The sequence below is a fragment of the Euprymna scolopes genome, chromosome 17 (genome assembly GCF_053919585.1).
Source record: "Euprymna scolopes isolate OS-2025 chromosome 17, ASM5391958v1, whole genome shotgun sequence".
NCBI lineage: Eukaryota > Metazoa > Mollusca > Cephalopoda > Sepiida > Sepiolidae > Euprymna > Euprymna scolopes.
In genome coordinates, this window is record NC_136498.1 from 123,704,684 (window position 1) to 123,725,781 (window position 21,098).

At 37.3% G+C, this 21,098-nt stretch overlaps 1 protein-coding gene and 1 non-coding gene across 2 annotated transcripts in view; one reads left to right on the top strand and one right to left on the bottom strand.

The window, feature by feature from the left end:
* The window catches only part of LOC145297063 (uncharacterized), a 390,018-nt gene that overhangs the window by 184,501 nt on the left and 184,419 nt on the right, over positions 1 to 21,098 (top strand). The gene's annotated exons all lie outside the window — the stretch shown is intronic.
* LOC145297243 (U2 spliceosomal RNA) lies at positions 10,018 to 10,211 on the bottom strand. Its single transcript, XR_013870116.1, has one exon. It is a non-coding gene; the product is annotated as a U2 spliceosomal RNA (small nuclear RNA).

The following is a 21,098-nucleotide window of genomic DNA, read 5'->3' on the forward strand; positions in this document are numbered from 1 at the left end:
CTTTCATGTTTGGTTTATATGTGGCTGCCTTTGATTGTGGGAGGAGGGGCGAATGATGCAAATAGTGATAAGAGGAGTGGTGAGAGGAATGGAATTTTGTAAATAATAAACAGAGAAAGAAAAGTAGAAAGATAGGGTATTAGAAAAATAATGGCCTTCGATAAGGTATGGCATGAAGGCCTACTTATATAGGATCATAAGAGTAGTGGTTGATGAGCAGAAATCAGAGGCCCGGAGTATTAATGCTGGAGACCCTCAGACAGAGAAAGAAAAATAGAAGATAGATTATTAAAAAAAAAAAGCAAACAGAAATATTTTCCACTCATATAAAAAAGGAAAACTAACAGAAATTGGTTTGACAACAACAACAGTAAGCAAACTGTTACAGATTTAAACTTTATTCTGACAAATTAATCATTTTCAGATGGTACAAACTATGCACTCATATAAACCATATCTGGCATAAAATGGCCCACTGCGGTGGATTTGTCGTAAAATCAAACAGCCTGATCTGGTAACGCCATAGGAAAAACAAGAAAGAAGACAAGAAAGAAGAAAGAACAGCAAGAAAAGAGAAAGCATGAAGAAAGGAGGAGAAAGAGAGAAAGAGAGAGAAGAAAATAAAGTGTAAAGTCCCACATATGGAATTCAAGAATAATAAAGTTGAATATACGAACTATTCTAGAAGTATTCGAAACAGTTTCTGCAACTGTTGGTCTAACTCTGCAAAGTGCCATGTGAAATTGCTTCTTAATAAATACAGACCAATAAGTCTCCTGTGTGTCATGAGTAAGCTGCTGGAATCCATATTAAATAAAGAATTAGTCAACCACCTTTTTTTTTCTTTTTTTTTTTTTACACGGTGGTCACCACTTATCAAGGCCTGGAAGCCACTCAGGGATAAGGGTTATTGCAAGTACAGTACGTTAGTGTGGAGATTTGATTAAGTGTTTACTTAAGAGGGCGGTTCATTAGGAATTTGTTAACGTTGGACTTGAAGACATCCAAGTTGTAGTCAGGTGGGAAGCAGGCAGACGGAACAGCAGAAATAACCTTCTTAGTGGCATGCAATATGGTTTCTGTTCTGCTAGATCTACAGCAAATGTGCTAACAGCTATGTCTCATAGGATTAGTGAATCTCTCGACAAAGGCTTCATTTCTAGGCCAATTGCTCTTGACATATCAAAGGCCTTTGATAAGGTATGGCATAAAAGCCTACTTCACAATATTTCCAGATACGGTATAACTGGAAATGTTTTCTCAATTATTAAATCATTTCTCTCTGATAGGCTCATAAGAGTAGTGGTGGATGGGCAGAAATCAGAGGCCCAGAGTATTTATGATGGAGACCCTCAGAGGTTCATCCTGGGCCCAACTCTCTTCCTGATCTACATCAATGATCTCCCAAAACACATACTTAAACCATTCGTTGACATCTATGCTGATGACACGACCATTTGTGGCAACACATCAAAGGCCGTAAATGACAAAGCTCTCTCTGATTCTCTGTCCTCTGATTTTGAGCATGTGGTACAGTGAGGGAAGAGGTGGCTGGTTACTTTTAATGCATCCAAAACCAAGCTCCTATTTTTACATCATCAACGCTCTGACCCACATCTGGCATCAATTGAAATGGATGGCTCTCGTCTTGGGGAGGCTCCATGTTTTGACTAGCTTCTGGGATTGACCTTTACATCTGGGCAGGAGCTGCTAAAAGCAGCCTATCCTGCCTTGACAGAATACAAAATAAACTTTGTGGCTTAGTGGGGGATGCCCTTTTCTCTTCCCGGCAACCTCTCTTCCACAGAAGAGATGTTGTGAGCCTGTCTTTGTTTTATCCCTATTTCCATGGCAAGTGCTCGTCTGAGCTCCAATCTCTGGTCCCCCCTCGCCAATCTTTCACGATAAACACCCGTCTAGCTGAAACCATTGTCAATAATTTTCCCCACTCTTTATCTGTGCCTAAATCAAAATGTAGATTCCATGAACAAAGCTTCTTCCTTAGAACTGCACACCTGTGGAACTGTCCTCTGTTTGCATGTTTCCCACCTGACAACAACTTGGATGTCTTCAAGTCCAACATAAACAAATTCCTGATGAACCGCCCCCTTAAGTAAGACACTTTATTAAATCTCCAATAATAACGCTTACTACGATACTATCCCATTGATTACTGTACACACAATAACCCTTATTCCCGAGTGGCTTCCGGGCCTGGATAAGTGGTGACCACCATGTAAAAGAAAAAATCAAAAAATAAAAATAGACGTCAACAACTGTTCTAAAAAGTTGCATATATTGGATAATGTCGTATGGCATTCGTCATCCAATTATATGTTGCAGCTCGCCTATTAGATTGAGGGTCTAATTTCTACTTATATATAAAAGGCACTTTGTGTGTGTGTGTGTGTGTGTGTGTGTGTGTGTGTGTGTGTGTGTGTGTCCATGTATGTGTGTGTTTGTTTCCTATGGACTCCGAAATGGCTGGACCAATTTTTTTTTTTTTTTTTAATTTTACACAAATGTACTTTATGCATCTGGGACCTTATGTTCTTAGATAGTTTTTGTATCAGAATGTTTCCAATGCGTAACAGAAATCTGTAACTGTAGCTTGTAACCTGGTGTGGTTTTTTTTGACGACATGGCAAAGAGTTGTTCTAGAAAGCAAGGACCCGCATAGTGAATGTCGCTACATGAGGAAGAGAGCGCGGAGAAAAAAAAATGTATATATATATATATATATATATATATATATATATATATATATATATATATATATATATATATATATATTTGTTTTCACAAGTGACGGCACGGTTCTTAACAAATTCGTCCACGCAATTCTGAACACCACCGCTGAATCGGCACACCACGAACAAATTCCATTGAATCGACACATGTTTCTAAGCAGAACCGAACAATCTCGCTGAATCGACACGCCACGATACAAAAATGCAATAACGCAAAACACGCTATCAAAGCAGTGTAATTAAAAAAAAAAAAACCAAATCACTTATCAGCTTGTTCTTTTTATAGCTGTTGGGCGAAACTAAATTGTCACTTTGGGGTAAGATGAGTGTAGTTCATTAGCAGACTTGATTTGTAATCGAAAGGTCCTGAGTTCGCTTTTCACCGCAGGTAGGCCCAACTCATACACTTGTGCGCTTTCGCGAATGCTCAGCACAGTGGATAAAATACTTGGTAAAATTCAGTTGTAAAATTACATTCTTCTGGAGGTTGAAGGTTCAATCCTGAGTATGGGCAGCATTCAAAATAGAATTATGAATTACTTAGGATTTCTACGCAGTCAGGGCTGATGGGATGAGAGCATGCTACCCTAGTGGATTAAATAAAGGGCTCCATTTGAAATTCCGTGCTGATTCCTAAGTTTAGCAAGATACATTCGAAGAAGGTCAGAGGTTATATCGACCGAAACGCTATATAAATAACACTCAAGATGAGAACAGTTCTCTACTGACTCTATCGATCGGGAGCTCCCTCCAGAAAGCAGTTCTAACTCACTCACCCATGTTATCTGAAATTAAAGGTCTTTCATTATCGCAGTTCGGTACAAGCACCCATCCTTCATGAATTTATGATGTCATCTCGATATGGACGTTCTTTCTGGTGAATCTTTTCGCAGTTCTGTGCGAAATGCACATTAAATAAGTGTCCATGATTTAGATTTTGAAAATTAAAGAACACAAAACGTTTTTTTTTTCTGATTGAGTGAACGCCATTTACTGGATCTGAAAAGATATGAAAAAAAAAAATCATTAGAATTGCAAAAATATAAAAAAATAAATTTAGCTTTAAAATGATGCTGGCCGTCTTTTATTACCATGTAGCAGATTTGATGAATCTTTGTCTTATTTGAGGATTCCTGATAAGGTGCAGAAACGCATCAGTAAGTTGACTTCCCCACAACACCCTTTCTTCTTCACTGCAATCTCTCTCTGTCTCTTTCTGTCTCTCTCTCTCTGTCTGTCTGTCTGTCTGTCTGTCTCTCTCTCTCTCTCTCTCTCTCTCTCTCTCTCTCAGATGTGATGTTGCTAGTCTCAGTCTTTTATATAAATAGTACTATGGTATATATATATATAATAATCGCGTAATCGCGTTGACACCCCGGATCTCGTCAGATCACCGAAGTTAAGCAACATTGAGCCTGGTTAGTACCAGATGGGTGATTTTGGGAATTCTACGTGCTGTATGTGCTCTCCGCTTATCTCGGCATTGTTTCCAGTTGTCCTGTACATACTTTTCACTTGCCACTGGTATTCAACAATGTTGACTCAGGAGAGGTGTGATTGGAGATTGCACAAAAATTTCACGCGCAAGTATATCCGTGGTCTGTTAAAGACTGAAGAAACCCGCGTGTATTATGATATGTGTTTTGTTTTTTTAATTATCAGATCTATTTCCTGCTTCCTTTGTTCCAGCTCGTTTGACTCGTTGGTCTAGTGGTCTCCATCAATTTGCTATTTTGATATCTCATTGTAATGCAACTTCCTATTCCAGTAATTCTTTTACGAGAACTGCAGCTTGTGGAACTCTCTTTCTGGTAACTGTTTTTCTTCCTGTTGGCTCCTTACATAAAGGGCCTCATGCCTTGTCTGGAACGATTTCCATTAATTTTTTTTAATAAATAAATAATAAAATTACAAAAGAAACAAAACAAAAAGATAGAGAAACACAAACCCAAAAAAGTAAAATGTCAAAATTATAAATTATCTACCCATCATAAAAAAAAGTAATGTCGTCATTAACTAGCACCACACCAAACAGTCAAGTATGATCAAGAAGGAGTGAAAGATTGAGGAGAGAAAGCACTAATCAGACCTCCACTGGATGAGGGCAAAGAAGACAGGGACCTTGATGAAGCTTATTGTCACCCAAATTCCAGAGAGGACCAATAGTCATTTCCAGTGAGAAGTCAACAGCAAGCGGCTGTTGTGATAATGCAAATTCATTTGCAAAAGTTACTGACTGAGGTGCAGAGTACTGGAGATCTGAAGAGACTTGTTGTCATCCAGACTCCAGGGAACACCATCGGTTGTTGTAAGTGTCAGTGTATTGATGACAATAAAAATATGGGAGTGTGAAATATTCAGGAATCATTATACGATTCCGGGCAACGTCGAGTCACCTTGCTAGTATATATATAAAAGTGAAGGTGTCTGTGTGTCTGTCTTTCTGTCTGTTTGTTTGTGTACATTTCCCTACGCAATAACTCTGTCAATTTTTAGTTTACAGACACGAAATTTGATATACAGGATGCTGAAGTTTGGGAAAATCGATGTGATCGGTTTTCCCAAATGTATTCTTTATTTTGCATATAATAAACATTCGAAATTTGAAATTTAACCGTTCCCAATCATAAAATTTGAATTACTAAATTATATATATATATATATATATATATATATATATATATATATATATATATATATATATATATATATATATACCTGTACCTGTAAAAAAAAATAATAATAATATATATACTTGTAAAAGTATAAAGTTTTTAAATTTTTTTTCATAATATTATTTTGTATTCCTGCACGTCACCAATTGAAAACGAATAAAGAAAAGTTATAAGCTTTTATACTTTTCGTATTCTTTTTTATACATTTCCGTTCATATATATATATATATATATATATATATATATATATATATATATATATATATATATATATATATATATATATAAAATAAATAAATATGTTTAAATATGTTTTTAACTCTTTTTCAAAATGTTTTTAACATGTTTTAACTATTTCCTCTTATATATATATATATATATATATATATATATATATATATATATATATATATATATATATATATATATATATATATATATAATTTAGTAATTTAAATTTTATGATTGGAAACGGTTAAATTTCAAATTTCGAATGTTTATTATATGCAAAATAAAGAATACATTTGGGAAAACCGATCACATCGATTTTCCCAAATCTCAGCATCCTGTATATCAAATTTCGTGTCTGTAAACTAAAAATTGACAGAGTTATTGCGTAAGGAAATGTACACAGACAGACAGGCAGAAAGACAGACACACAGACACCTTCATTTTTATAGATATATAGATTACATCCAATAATATTTTGTAAGACCGATAATCACTGGATTTGCATGCCAGTAGGTTTATTGCATTACATTATTCTGAAGTGTATATATATACATATATATATATATATGTGTGTGTGTGTGTATATGTGTGTGTATGTGTGTGTATATATATGTGTGTATATATATATATGTATACATGTGTATATGTATATATGTGTATGTATGTATATATGTATATGTATGTGTATCAGGTCATGTCATATGCTACTGGTACCATGTAACCCAGTACTACCTGCCTCATGGTCGGGTCACCGGCGACTAAACTGGTTCCCCCACCAGACTTGTTTGGTGAGGAGGGCGGCTAGTCTCCCTGGAGGATTAAAAACAAGACCTTCCAAAGGGCGAATGAACTCTTTTTCTGGGTCAACGGCCAACTAGCACCGTGTATATTTGTGTGTGTGTATATGTGTATTGGGGTGGAGAGGGCTCCCATAAGCCGTGGTGAAGGCAACCTTTCTAGGAGAAGAAAATCTCTGATTTAAAAAACCATAAAGCGGGAGACCAGTACCCGCATTAAGCTCATCTGCAGTTTAATTTGTTGCTGGCTATCTTGCTCTTGCTTGTTGCAGGATCTCAACATTTTGAACCGAGAGAGAGATTTAGCTGTTGTTCAAAGCTAAGACTCTGTAACTTCATCTTTGTATAGATACTCCCTCAGGCATTTGGGTTCATGGATTTTAAATGTCTGAGGGAGTGGCACTCGTCTGACAAGACGTTGCAATCATCATATGTGTGTATATATATATATACACTAGCAAAAGTACCCGTCGTTGACTGGCTTCAAAAACAGCCTACAGAAAATGGACTCTGATTTATGAAGGTATGATAGGTTATGAAAAGGAAGGGTTGTAAAGAGATAGCTTCGAATTTGGGGGTATCAAAACCAAAGCAAAATATGATGAAAGTAAAAATAAAATAGATAAACCCCATAATTTATTATACCATACCTGTTCACACTTAAACACTTATCACAATATTCGGTGGATCTATATTAAAAAACCTTGTTAAACTTTGCGACATATTTCCATTCTATGGAGGTCAGGTGCGAGCGAACCCCCCATAATTTTATTATACCATATTTCTTCAAACTGAAACATAATTATCATAGTATACTTACGCAGATAGATATGAAAAGTCTTTATTAAAGTTTGTGCCTATTTCCATTCTATGGAGGCCAGGCGCGAACGCAGACCCCACAATTTTATTATACCATCCCTATTTAAGTTAAAACACACTTATCAAAGTATTCTTACGTACATCTATATCAAAAACACTTGTAAATGTTTTTTTTTGTAATTTTTTAATTTTATTTCCATACTTTGTGGATCAGGCACGTATGCAGATCCCACAATTTTAATGAACCACAGTTCTGCCAGATCAAACATACCTATTCCTGTGTCTCGATACATCTTCTATCATTATATGTAATCAGTTTTTTAAAATAGTCAACCATATAGGAGCCTATTCGTGTATTAGTGGCAATATGGCTTGCTTAAGATGAAGTAAAGTATAAAACAATAACAAAAAAATTCCATAGTCAAAACAACTGAAAGAAGATTACTATTTATATATATAGATAAAAAAAAAAAGCTGTAGCTCTTAAAATAGACCACCCACTTGTTTATTTATCGAAGCCGCCTTGCTATTTATCTGTCGCCATGTGGTACATTTCTACAAATAAAGGACATATTTTTCTTTCACTCTTTCCTTCTCCCCCCCCCACTCTTTTTTTTGTATTTCTAAAACGTTTTTCTTTGATTCCAATCATCCACGTTTACCATTTGTTTTCTTCCCTGTAGGCGTCTACAGTTTCTTTCACTAACAGGAAATTGGTCTGGGTTGAGATTTTTGTCCGTTTTAAGATTATTTGTTTTTATTTTTATTTATTTTTTTAATACGCCTCGCTTTTCAATGGATGACCTCGTCCGTCGATTGCAAATAGAATTATCTCTATCGCTACTATTATACAAAAGGAACTTTTTCTGTGTCTGTGTCTGTGTGACTTATTGTCCCTATGGATTCCAAAACGGCTAGGCTAATTTTTATAAAATTTCGCAAGAAGGTACTTTATGTGTTTGGCAGTGTTCTTAGATAGGTTTTGTATTGGAATGTCTTCGATAAGTATTGATAATCGAAAAAATCCAATGAAAGAAAAACAGGCGATTTCGACCAAAGTTAACACCTTACACAGCCTAACATCACAAATGCATTTCAGAAGCTTTATTATCACACAATCCGAAAGGCCCAACATATAAAATCAACAGTAGGTTCGTTGATGTGACAGGGGTATGTTCGAAATGGATGTTTCTGTTTGAAAGCACAATTTCACAATGATTTTGCATTTTAAACTTAAATTCAAGCCATTATCACCGCACAAGCAGTAAGGCTAGGCATACAAAATAAACAGCTATTTATTGGATATGACAGTGGCGTGTTTGAAATGAATGTTTCTGTTTAAAGCACAATTGCACTTTAATACTTGACTTTTTCATTTGAAACTTTAATTCAAGATATTATATATAAAAAATAATTTTATAAAATCAACAGTAGGTTCGCTACAGTGCAATGTAGACTATAATGTCTCGTGGACTGTTACTGCGTAGAGGCATGTGAAGTTTCTTCCCGTTATGCTGCGATGGGTCCCCAACTAGAACAAGCAATCAATTGGTTCAATTAATAAATTTCGATGACAATAAAATATAGGAGTGTGTAACATTTGTTGATCATTATTCAATCCCGGGCAACGTTGGGTCTCCTTGCTATCCAACGTTAAAAACACAGGCTGAACAATGCGTCCAAACATTTCGATGTGGGGCTCTGTCCATCAGTCGGTTGGTTGTTTTTTTTGTTTTTTTTGAGCATCATCCATTCATTTCGAATGAGTCAGCTTTTTGTTGGTGTTCGTTTCCCTGATATCTTTCTTTTTTGAATCTGCTTTCTTTTTTTTTTTTTACGAAGATTCTCGGTGTTAGGATAAAGACCCATTGTGGATACGATGTGAGATGTGCGTTAAGGTATTCCTGCATTCTGAAAAGAGACCAAATGTTCTGTGAATAACAGGATGAAACTGCTGTAATACAACCATTCCGATATTCGGTTATATCTCGAATATAGCGAGGACATGAGGTAGAGTGTGAATGAATGAGAGGGAGCGTTTATTATTTATTTTATAATCTAGTGTAGATTGTGGGAAATAATTACAATTAAAAAAAATAATAATGTAATATAGTGCATACAAGCATATGGGGAAATAGTAGCAGCAGTAGCCGAAAAACACGCATATGCAAATTAGGAATGTGTGAGAAGAAAAAGGAAAAAAAGGAGAAAAAAATGCACCATATGGTCGAGGGAGGCAAAATGGGCATCAAAGAGAATAGACATGTGAAGTTAAAGACGAGAATGGGCCGGCTGGGTCCAGCATGTGGTCAAAAGAAGGAAAAACGACCTAGTAAAATGTGGCAACGAGATACTTTTCTAAGTGTTGCCGAAATTTATGGTAATAAATTAATGGTAATAAATTAATGGTAATAAATTAATGGTAATAAATGCTTTTGTTAGAAAAGAGAAAAATGCAGACCCCGGATTTTTATTTATTTATTTATTTTCTTTGTAACTGCAACTTAACCATCATAATAAACAGTGGCTTAATAGTAATCATACCTGTTAAGGTAATAACCCGGTGAATGTGAGTGACGTGGGAGGAGGTAATTAATTATAATTGTTATTGATATCTTCTGTGTGGGTAATGCATTTGTGAGAAGCAGCTTAGCCGGAATAAATGTAATCTATATATGTAAAAGGCAAAATGGCTGCACGTTTTTTTTTTTTTATTTGCTTTCCCACCAAAGCAAAATGTGACACAAGGTCGTTTTTAATGTGGGGTAAAACCAGCTCCCTCCAAAAAAGGCAAAAGAGGCACTCTGGTTGGGACCAAAAATAATAAGTTTCCCAGGATAGAGGGGTTCCCCTCCATTGACTGGGACAAATTACCTTAAGTGCAGCATCTGCAGAACAGATACTACACTTTGATCCTGGCCCAAAGGCCAAGAACAGAGAAGCTGCACGTGTTTTTGCATGTCCAAGAAAGTTTTTTTTTTCAGGAGGGGGGGGTGTTCTCGAGAGGGTTATTATTTTGGAGAACTTTTTATATATTCCCTAGATTATAATATTTACGATTTGCGAACAGACGTCGTCTCTACATTTATTTTGATCGACTTTTATAAAATTTCCTCTATTCCGTCTTTTCGTGTGTTTGTTTGTCTTTTTCGTATAAAAAAGCAAAACTCATCGTCTTGAAAGCAATCAGCTTTGATCAATGTGGGAAACCCCTTTATATCAGACAATCACTATTCATTTGAGAGTTCCCCTTTTTTTGTAGAGCTTGGTTTCCCCAACATCATGGGGAAACAAATAAATGAAATGGCAGAAAGCTGCCAACCTTCATTTCTGCACCTGTGTGAACTCATTCACTTAGCAAGTCGCTGGCATCTTAGTGTAGCGGTAAGAAGTCAGGTTTTCCCTCATTTTCTCTTCCACCTTCACGTCACAGGTTCGAGCCTGCCTGCGTACTAACATTTTGTTTTTGTGCTCAACACACATCTCCAAACACTCGGGCAATACCAGGTACCTCTGCTAGTAAGTTATAAAAGGAAACAAAATGTATGCATATTTTCTGGAAGCTTGCATTTGGATGGGCTGTAAGTTATTAGTTTAAAAGAATGGCATATGAAGTAGTCGGTTATTTTTTTTATATAATGTTTAAAAGTGTACGAGGTAAAAAAAAAAACAATATTATTTTATTATTTAGATAGAGTTAGCGATAGTCAACAATGGATGGTAACATTCAATGCTGCCAAGACTAAGCTTCTTTCCTTCAATAATTACAAGAAACATTCTCTACCACCAATAATAGCTTTAACTGAAAGTACTTCGTTCAAACTCCTCAGCTTAATGTTCACAGGAAACATGAATTGAAACAGATACATCAAGAGCATTGTCAACGCTGCTGCAAAGAAAGTGGGCTCTCTCTACTGTACTAGAAAGTTACTTATGCCCGAAAGTATCCTGTACCTCTACGAGGCCATTATTCACCCATGTATGGACTATTATTGTCACATTTGGGCTGGTGCATCTGCTACTAGTCTCTCACTCTTGGACAGGGTTCAAAAGAGAGTTGCCAACCTGATAGGTCCTGAACTGTCACCTAAGCTTCAACCTCTGCCCCATCGACGAGTTGTTACATTCCTCTGCCTATTTTACAAGTATTTTAATAGTGGATGCTTTGACGAACTACAAGCCCTTGTACCCCCTCGACGTAAATACCCCTGACAACCCGACAAGCAGCAAAGTCCCACCCCTTCTCAGTAGAAATCCCTAGATGTAAGAAAGCCTTTTACTCTAATAGTTTCTTCCCCTTCCGGGTTCCTGCTTCCCCAACTGTACTGACATGCAGGAGTTCAAGTGTAATGTGAACAGACATCTTGCTGCTCAACTCCCTACATAGCATCCCTGCAATTTTTGTCTCTGATAGTAGTCTCCTACATCAAAGTGACACTGTGGCTTGTTTGGGGTGAAAATGGAATTTAAAAAATAAATAAATAAAAAAATTTAAGGATTTTTTTTTTTTTGCCATGATAAATATCGAATTGAAAATATTGTGGTTGTGATGGAAATAATATATGCATCAAAATGTTCCTCATACTAAACTGAATCAGATGTTGTTTTGGGTGATACAGTAATCGATTTTAATGAATTTATTCACAATAGATTTATTGTTATTTTTCATAGAATATCCGCCTTTAGCAATATCGAACTATGCCTGCAAACCATAGCTTACTGTTTTTGCTGATGCAAAGCATTTTGTGGGGTTATAGTGGAAAGAAAGGCTGTGTGTTTACTTCTACTTTCCTCGGCGAATACAAATACGGATCAAATCTTTCTGGTGATCATAAATTACGCTCGTCACATTTCTCGGGTTTTCATGTTATCCGATACAATCCGAGCAGTTGTTGTAGCAAGTCATCTTCAGTTTTACCAGCGTCTAATTTTCTTAATGCCAGTTTAAACGTATCTACCAGACCATTTGATCATGGGTGGTACAGTGAGGTTGTTACGTGTATAATTGAAAAGGATCAACAAATTATTTAACCGTAAGTTTACGTCTATTACCAGAAAAAGAAAACAATTCTATCGAGAATAATAATACTCATTTATTTTTTTTTTTGTTAGGGGGTTTGTTCCTTAGATGTCAATTTTCTTAGATGTCAATTTTCGCAGATAAGCAAAGCTAACATATAAAATTATCTCACCTTCTTTGCAGCAACCCTGGCACTGTCCTCAATGTATTTGTTCCAATTCATGTTTTCTGTGTATGTTAGGGCGAAGAGTTTGAACTAAAAGCTTTTAGGTAGCGTATAGTGATGACAATCAGTGGTTCAGAAGGTTTCTTGTAATTGCCAAAAGGAAAGAAGCTTAGTCTTAGTAGCATTAAATGTTATCATCCATTTACAGTCCGATTCCACTATGGACTGGAGGTCGTTTTCCAAAAACTCAGATGTGAGTAACCTTCTATCACGGTAGAGAGAGCCTACCATCTTTGCAGCAGCCTTGGCAATGACCTCAATGTATTTGTTGGTTCCCCCGATTTATCGGAGAGGGACCTATGTTTTCAATGGCGTCCATGCGTCCGTTAGTCCGGACGATTGCCAGATAACCGTCCATTAGTTTTTCCTGAAATTTTGCCACAAATTTCATTAAATAGATGTGCATAGTAAAAATAAAATTTTTATGAAAATTCTCATTGTATCCCCAGGGGCTCAAAAAAGGTCAAAAATACCCCAAAATGGCTAAAAATGACACGTTTTGCCCCATAACTTTCGATCCATCCATTAGATTTTTTGGAAACTTGACGAAAATATGGAGCCTATTGTTCTTAATATAAATCCAGTATAGGTGACCCTGGAAAAATTCTGGTTCGCATCCCCGGGGACTTATAGTGCTTTTTATGGTTCTTTTTTCATATTTCTCAACAAAAACTTGATGTCTGACTATATAGTTGTTTTTCACTGTGGTCAACGCAAATATACATGTATTAATGCCTGAAAATGCATCGTTTTTCATTTACACTAGGATTCGGCATTCCCCAGATCTCAAAAGGAGTCACAAATCCCCCAAAATTGCAAAAAAATTACACTTTTTACCCCATAACTTTTGCCGCATCCATTAGATTTTTTTGAAGCTTGGCAAAAATGTGAAGGCAACGTTGGCCTTTCACACTTCTCACATTCATCATTTCTGCACTATTTTTTGTGGCGTCATCTCACATGCAGCACCAGAGGTGGGGGGGCACTCACGCGTGGTTTGTTCCAATTCATGTTACCGGTGAATGTTAAACCAAGAAGTTTGAACGAAGTGTTTTCAGGTCGCGTATTATTAGTCTTGGCAATCAGTGGTTTAAAATGGTTTCTCGTAATTGTGAAAGGAAAGAAGCTTTGTCTTAGTAGCATTAAATATTAACATCCTTTTACGTCCCCATTCCACTACAGACTGGAGGTTTTCGTCTAAGGTTTCAGCAATTTCCTTAGATATGTGTACATTCGTTTTCCGCTCGTGTCTGTTATATCGCATGATGTCATCAACAAATATACCCATCGCTTAATAATCTACTTCGGATGTTTGATGGAATGCTATATCGTATACCAAAAGTTAAAAGAATGAATACAACCTAACGCAAAAACTATATTTCCTTTTTATTCTTGCTTTCAAATTGCATAACACAACAAACAAGAAATATGATAAAACTATGTATAATCTTTTCTGGAATTGTCATAGCCTAATCCTAATCCATAATCCGCCTTTAAAACTGTACTCCCTCCACAGGATTTGGGATTAATGGCCAACGTTGAAGACGCTTTTCTGTTACGCGTGCTAGAGCGGTTTTGATCTGGTGATATCTGAGATGTCGATACCTCAACGAAAAATTTGCGTTCATATATTTTCCCGTTCTTTATTCACTGGAGAAAGAGATATTTAAAATTGCAAGACAAACACATATGAATAATAGAGACGATCAATTATTTATATTTTGGCCAAAAAAAGAAAACATGATGGAAAATAGGCGTTAACAGAGAATCTCGCCATTGAAGATGACAAAGGCGTTGGGTCTTACGCCCCAAAATAATAGAGGTAAAATTGCCCCCCAATCACACACACACACACACACACACACACACACAGCATTTAAATATTCTTTCGATTTTTATTTCTAATAATATGAAAAGACCCTTTAATAACTTTTAATTGAGCAGAGAAGCTTTGATACGGTATTTCAGACTCATGCGACGACGCATGGCACTAAAATTGTCGATATCGGAACCAAACACTCTCCCTTGCTCTACAAGAATTTTCAAACATTCACGAACAAAAATATTTTCATACTGTAAATATTTTTGTTGCAGATAAAAAAAAAAATAATAATTACACTGAATTCATATCGTGGAATTCACATTTTGTTTGCTTTCTCACAGGCTATTATTTACTTGCCTCCCCACGAGGTCGGTTTTTAATGTGGGGAAAATCCAGCTCCTCAAAAGGGGGCACGCTGGATAGGAACAAAAATAAAATTTGTCTCAAGTCATGGAGGATTTCTCCTCCATTGACCGAGGACAGAAAAACTGAAGTGTACTATCAGAACAGATACTACACTTCGTTCCTAGCCAAAAGGCCAAGCCATACATTTTTATTACACGTTTACTTTCGACAGACGCGTAACTCTCGCTTCCCCCCCCCCATCCTTTAGTCTATAGAGATGAGGGGACAACGCAATGGAGTTTCATCCTATATTAATAAACACACTTTGTTTGTTATCTTCGTTAGTAGAGTGTCTCACAGAAGAGACGTTGCGAGCCTATCCTTGTTTTATCGTTATTTTCATGGCAGGTGCTCGTCTGAACTCCAATCCCTGGTCCCCCCTCGCCAATCTTTCACGAAAAACACCCGTCTAGCTGAATCCACTGTGAAAAATTTCCCCCACTCTATATCTGTGCCTAAATCAAAACGCGGATTCCATGAACAAAGCTTCTTTCTTAGAACTGCACGCCTGTTGAACTCTGTTCCGTCTGCCTGCTTCCCTCCGGACTACAACTTGGATGTCTTCAAGTCTAATGTTAACAAATTCCTAATGAACCACCCCCCTTAAGTAAACACTCCATCAAATCTCCACACTAACGATATGTACTTGCAATAACCCTTATCCCTGAGTGGCTTCCGGGCCTTGATAAGTGGTGATCACTGTGTAAAAAAAAAAAAAAAAAAGTGTACACAAGAGAGAAACGTGTTCTGATGTAAAGATAGATTTAATATCACGTCGGCTGGTTGAAGGAGAGAATAGTTCAGCTTACATGTGTTTACAGCTAGTAGCCGTCAGTGCGATTAAAGGAGAGTGAAAGGGAAAGGTATTCAGTGTGTTCACGTATTGCCGTGGGTGTGTGTGTCGGTGTATGTTCTTTAGTATGACAAAGAATCTTCGTTTGGGTACCGCACGTGGAAATGAATGTGACTTTGAAGAGAGCCATTGTTAGCTTGTTGTACTCACATTCGGCCGGGGGTCGAAGCCCCCCCCCCCTCCCGGCGATTTGTGCTGTATAATTGTTATAAATTTACTATTGGGATTTGTTTAAGAATCGTTAAACACAAACGACAAGTTGTTTTAGATTTCGCTGTAATGGAAGTTATGATTAAGTTAGCCATAATCCGGCTACCAGACTTAATATAAATAAGAGAACGGTTATTATTTCTGATATGGCAAGCATCAAGCTATTCCAGGTGTATATAATTAAGACTGCTATTTCTGAAAATTATATAAATATGCTCCTTACCTTTGTATACGGTGATGTCTTTTGCTGTCCTGTATTTAGGAAAAACGCTTGTAAAAGATCCAAAATGTTAAAAAATTTTAATAAAATAATCAAATTATATCTTTAATTTTAATCTCTCGAATTATGTATGTGTGTGTGTGTGTGTGTATATATATATATATATGTATATATATATATATATATAGAGAGAGAGAGAGACTGAGAGACAGAGAGTGCGAAAGAGACATATGGATAGGAGAAAAGTGACATATGAAAAAGAAAAAATTAGATTTTGCCTTTTATATACTCTGTCACGTGATTGAGAGCTGGCTTGTGATTGAACAAGCCAGATAGAAATGGATTTCAAATCTCGAGTCGAGAGAATTAGCTTCTGCCTGTTTGTAGCGAGTGTCAGCTACTACAAGTCCTCGCATTCCATGAGCGATGTTTCTGACAAATGGGGAAGAATTGCTGTTTTCTGTGTCAGAATCTATTACATCTAACTCTTATTGTTGGCAAGTTTTCGACCGTGAAGTACTATTTTTTTTAGCTCCTTACATTAAGTGGTTTTATTCATTGTCTGAAGCGATTTCCATAAAAGAAATCGCAAATAGCAAATACAGTTAGAACATATTATTTATAGTCTTTTCAAGTGTTTGTCCATCATTGTCACGAGAGGAAACTATATTCCACGTTGTTGAAGAGGCCATTTTTCCTTGTAGCGTTGACGAGGTAGAGGGTTCTGGATCTTGTTTTAATCTTTTTCAGTCGGACTTCACTTTTTTACTGTTCTGTTTTATAAAGACCACATGCTCCGTTGTCTAGAGTGTGTCTCTTTTTTTTCTTTTTTTTTTTTACATTATCAAGGCCCGGAAGCCACTCGGGGGATAAGGGTTATTTTATGTACAATAATCAATGGGATAGTATCATAGTAATCGTTAGTATTGGAGATTTGATAAAGTGTCTTACTTAAGGGGGCGGTTCATCAGGAATTTGTTTATGTTAGACTTGAAGACATCCAAGTTGTAGTCAGGTGGGAAACAGGCAGACAGAACAGAGTTCCACAGGCGTGCACTTTTAAGAAAGAAGCTTTGTTCATCGAATCTACGTTTTGATTTAAGCACAGATAAAGAGTGGGGAAAATTACTGACAGTGGTTTCAGCTAGACGAGTGTTTATCGTGAAAGATTGGCGAGGGGGGGCAAAGATTGGAGCTCAGACGAGCACTTTCCATAGAAATAACGATAAAACAATGACAGGCTCGCAACGTCTCTTCTGTGGGAGAGAGGCTGCAGGGAAGAGAAAAGGGCATCCCCCACTAATCCACGAAGCCTATTTTGTACTCTGTCAAGGCAGAATAGGCTGTTTTTAGCAGCTCCTGCCCAGATGTGGCAGCAGTACTCCATCCTTGGATGTACTTGGCTTTTATATAGATAGAGAATTGCATCAGCAGTGAGATATCGTCTGGAGCGGTAGAAGGATCCCACGATTTTCCAGCGACCTTGGCAACTTGATGTACGCGTTCCATTTCAGATCAGGAATAAAAGTCAAACCCAGAAGCTTGTTAAAACATGGAGCCTCCCCAAGACGAGAGCCATCCATTTCAATTGATGCCAGATGGGGATCAGAGTGTTGATGATGTAAAGATAGGAGCTTGATTTTAGATGCATTAAAAGTAACCAGCCACCTCTTCCCCCATTTTACCACGCACTCAAGATCAGAGAGAGAATCAGAGAACTTTGTCATGTACGGCCTTTGATGTGTTGCCATAGATGGTCGTGTCATCAGCATAGTATCTGAAGTCTTACGATGGAAAGCATAAACACCTCTCCAAAATGAAAACTCTGAAGACAGTTTATCGTTAAATCAACAGGTTCATTGAAATTGAAAAAGGTAAAAACTGAAAACAGAAAGAAAGGATTAATACAAAAGCTTGGGATGGAAAGGGAATGCAGTAAATTCTAATAACAAGTTCGATAGCCATTAGTCGTGTGCTCTCATGTAATGAATGAATGCGTGAATGTAGGATTGACATGAAATTCTTAAAGATAAACTAAAATGACCGAAAAATGGGCTAAAATAACTTAAATAAATAAAAAGTAAATGACTTAGAATGACTTTAATGAACTTAAGGATGAATTGAATGACTTAAAAAATAACTGGAATCCTTCAAAAACAACTTGAATGATCTAGAGAATGACTTGAATGGCTTTGAGACTGACTGGTTGTAAAGTGGGTGATCATTTTACATTAAATTAATATAGAAAAGTGATCCCCCACTTTATATCACAAAGTTACAAACATAAGTACAACATGTAGTAAGAACAGATACTACACTTTGAGGTATTAAATCCTTTATTCATGTTAAAAATACAGTGAAAATCAACAATGAACAAAAAACTTAGGCACATGGCCAACTCAAAAGGGGGGATTGTGGGGGTCGTTGGTCATCCTTGTCACTCCAGAACTAAACAAAATCAAAAGTTTCTCCCAGCTAGTATCTTCTTTCACCATAATACCGCATTCACCCTTTCATACTGGGGGACGTCCTACTTAACTCCCTTTTAGGGCATTTTTTATTGGCGTGTAAAAACAAAAAAGTTACACTTTGATCTTTATATTTAATTTATTTCGTTTAAAGAAAAAATTACAATTAAAAAAATTCCAATATAAAATTTAAAAATTGTAAAAAGTAAATTCTCTAAAAGACAAAACAAATTTAGGCACAAGGCCCTATAAGATCTGGGAAGGGGAGTGTTGCAGGGTCTTTGTAACTAAAGTAAAAATGGAGTCTTTGGCGACTTTACTCTTGACTGGCAACATTTACCACAATACCTCATTCACTCTGTGGAATCTAAAGCTAACTAATGAAAACCCTAGCGTTTTTGCAAAAAGGATATATATACAATTTCTGTATGTGTGTGTGTGTGTGTGCATTTTTTTTTTTAATTAAAATGTGTGTGTGTGTGTGTGTGTGTGTGTGAAAAAAGTTTAATTCATTGGAAAAAATAAAAAGTTCTTGAATTTGGAAGAAAAATAGTTCGTGTTGGGGAGTGGGAAATATAGAAAAAATGTACAAAAAATAAAATTAGTGCATTGTTAGTAAGGTCCCTCCCTAAGCTCATCTAAGTAGTTAGATCGCCTACTGTTTTCCGGGGCACCGAAAACAAGCGGGGAGATCCCTAATGGGGATTGGGAAGACTTCATATCGGGTGTTGGGAGTAAAATAAATAGATTGTTAAAAACAAAAAAGTGGGGGAATATATTAGGTGGCGACCTTCGAGTAGGGGTTGATCAGGGGATGATAAAACAAAAAGATAGGGGGGGGGGTAGTGGTAGGGTAGCCTTGGAAGGTTCTCTCGTGCCAAAAAACAAACAATCGGAGGACAGGATCTCATTTGTACCACCAGTCAAGAGTCTCTTTACTTTTTATTTGTCTAACCTAGCGGAATGGGCTCCGTAGGACCCAGTACCGCATGTGCCATGCCTATGGTGGTAACACGAATTCAAACTTGGCGCCCTGTCTGATGCACAAGCTAGCGTCATGCACCCACCTCTTGTCAAAGGCCACTCGAGGCAACCTCTTCCAATCGCATCTGATCTTTACTTTAAGCAGATGTTTAAAGTAGACGATCAGATCCCGATCCGGAACAGATATCCCTTCGCGGACTCGCTTGAGGTGTGTGATCCATATGACCATCCTCGCTACTGCTAGTATCGCTAGAAAAACCATTCTTTTCTCCCTAGGCAGCGGCGGATTAATGTTCTCCACAAAATATGATTCGTCGAGTTCAAGCCAGCGCTTGGCATCGATGCGAGCCGTTACCTCGTTGACGTACCCTAAGAGGGTCTTGAGCCTGCTACATCGGAAAAAGGCATGACCGGTTGTTTCTCTCATGTCTTCGTCGCAGCGTAGGCAGTAGACCCGGGTTTCTTCATTGTAAAGGTTGAGTTCCTCAAGGAGGGGCAGTGCGTTCCGGACAAGTCGCCAAGTAAGGGAAAATTCCGAATTTGTAAGAAAGTGCCATCCCGGCGCCCAACTCCACTGGGAGCGGACCTCCTCCAACGACATCCCCGTCCGTTTCACTAGCGGTTCCTTTTTGCTATGCCCCACTAGCTCCCGATCTTGGCCAAAAGGCCAAGAAAAGCTTAAAAAGCTAAGAAGAACATCTATTAACAACAGACCTTTGATCTTAACCAAAAAGGCCAAGCACAAAAGTGTTACGGACAGACCGACCGACCGACGGAGTGACTTGCACGCAACTATAAATACGGGAGAATTGAATAAGTCCAGAGAACGAAATATCAACGAAATGGGAAATTGGAAATAAGAAAGAAAATGGGGAAACGGGAGAAGGGAAAAACTTACAACGACGGTCTGACGTCGAGGAAAGAAATGTCGAGGCAGTAGCAACTAAGACCTCGTGGCGGTCACCCTATAGAAAGAGAAAAAGAAAACACCGGTGTTAGCGGTGATTAAAGGTCTAAAGTTGTCCCCTCCAAAGAAAGGGAATGGTGGGGGGCAGTAAAAAGAAGGACTGTGTGAGTCACGACAGCTCTACAACCAAGAAAATGTGTTGTTAATTTGATTCGGCATGAAAACGTGTTCGCTGAAGAATATGTCGAAAACGCCATGAGGGCATACTGTCACGTGGTCTCGAGAGTTTGTAGTAAAAATGTATTAAATATAACCACGTGACAAGTGTCACGCATTCAGAGCTAGACGCCAGGGATATTCAACGCTTGTACGTATCTTTACATTCACGGGGTCGGGTTTTCTGTTGACTGACAGAGAAGGACGAAGATACTGCAAATAAAACACAGATCAAATTCTGATTTATCTCGCCTGTTAAGATAATCAAACGATACGTTGAGTCGGCGGCAATGAACAAAAATGGACGTGTCTTATTGATTTTAGCAGATAACAAAGACTTGTTTTTTTTTGTTTGTTTGTTTTTCTATTTTTTCTTTGTCAGTTAAAAAACAAAAATAAATATGCATGGATGAATTTCCAATGAATCGGGAAATTTGAGACGATTGTAAAAATAAAATAAAAAATATTAATTTATCGCTTTATTCTGTTCGGAAT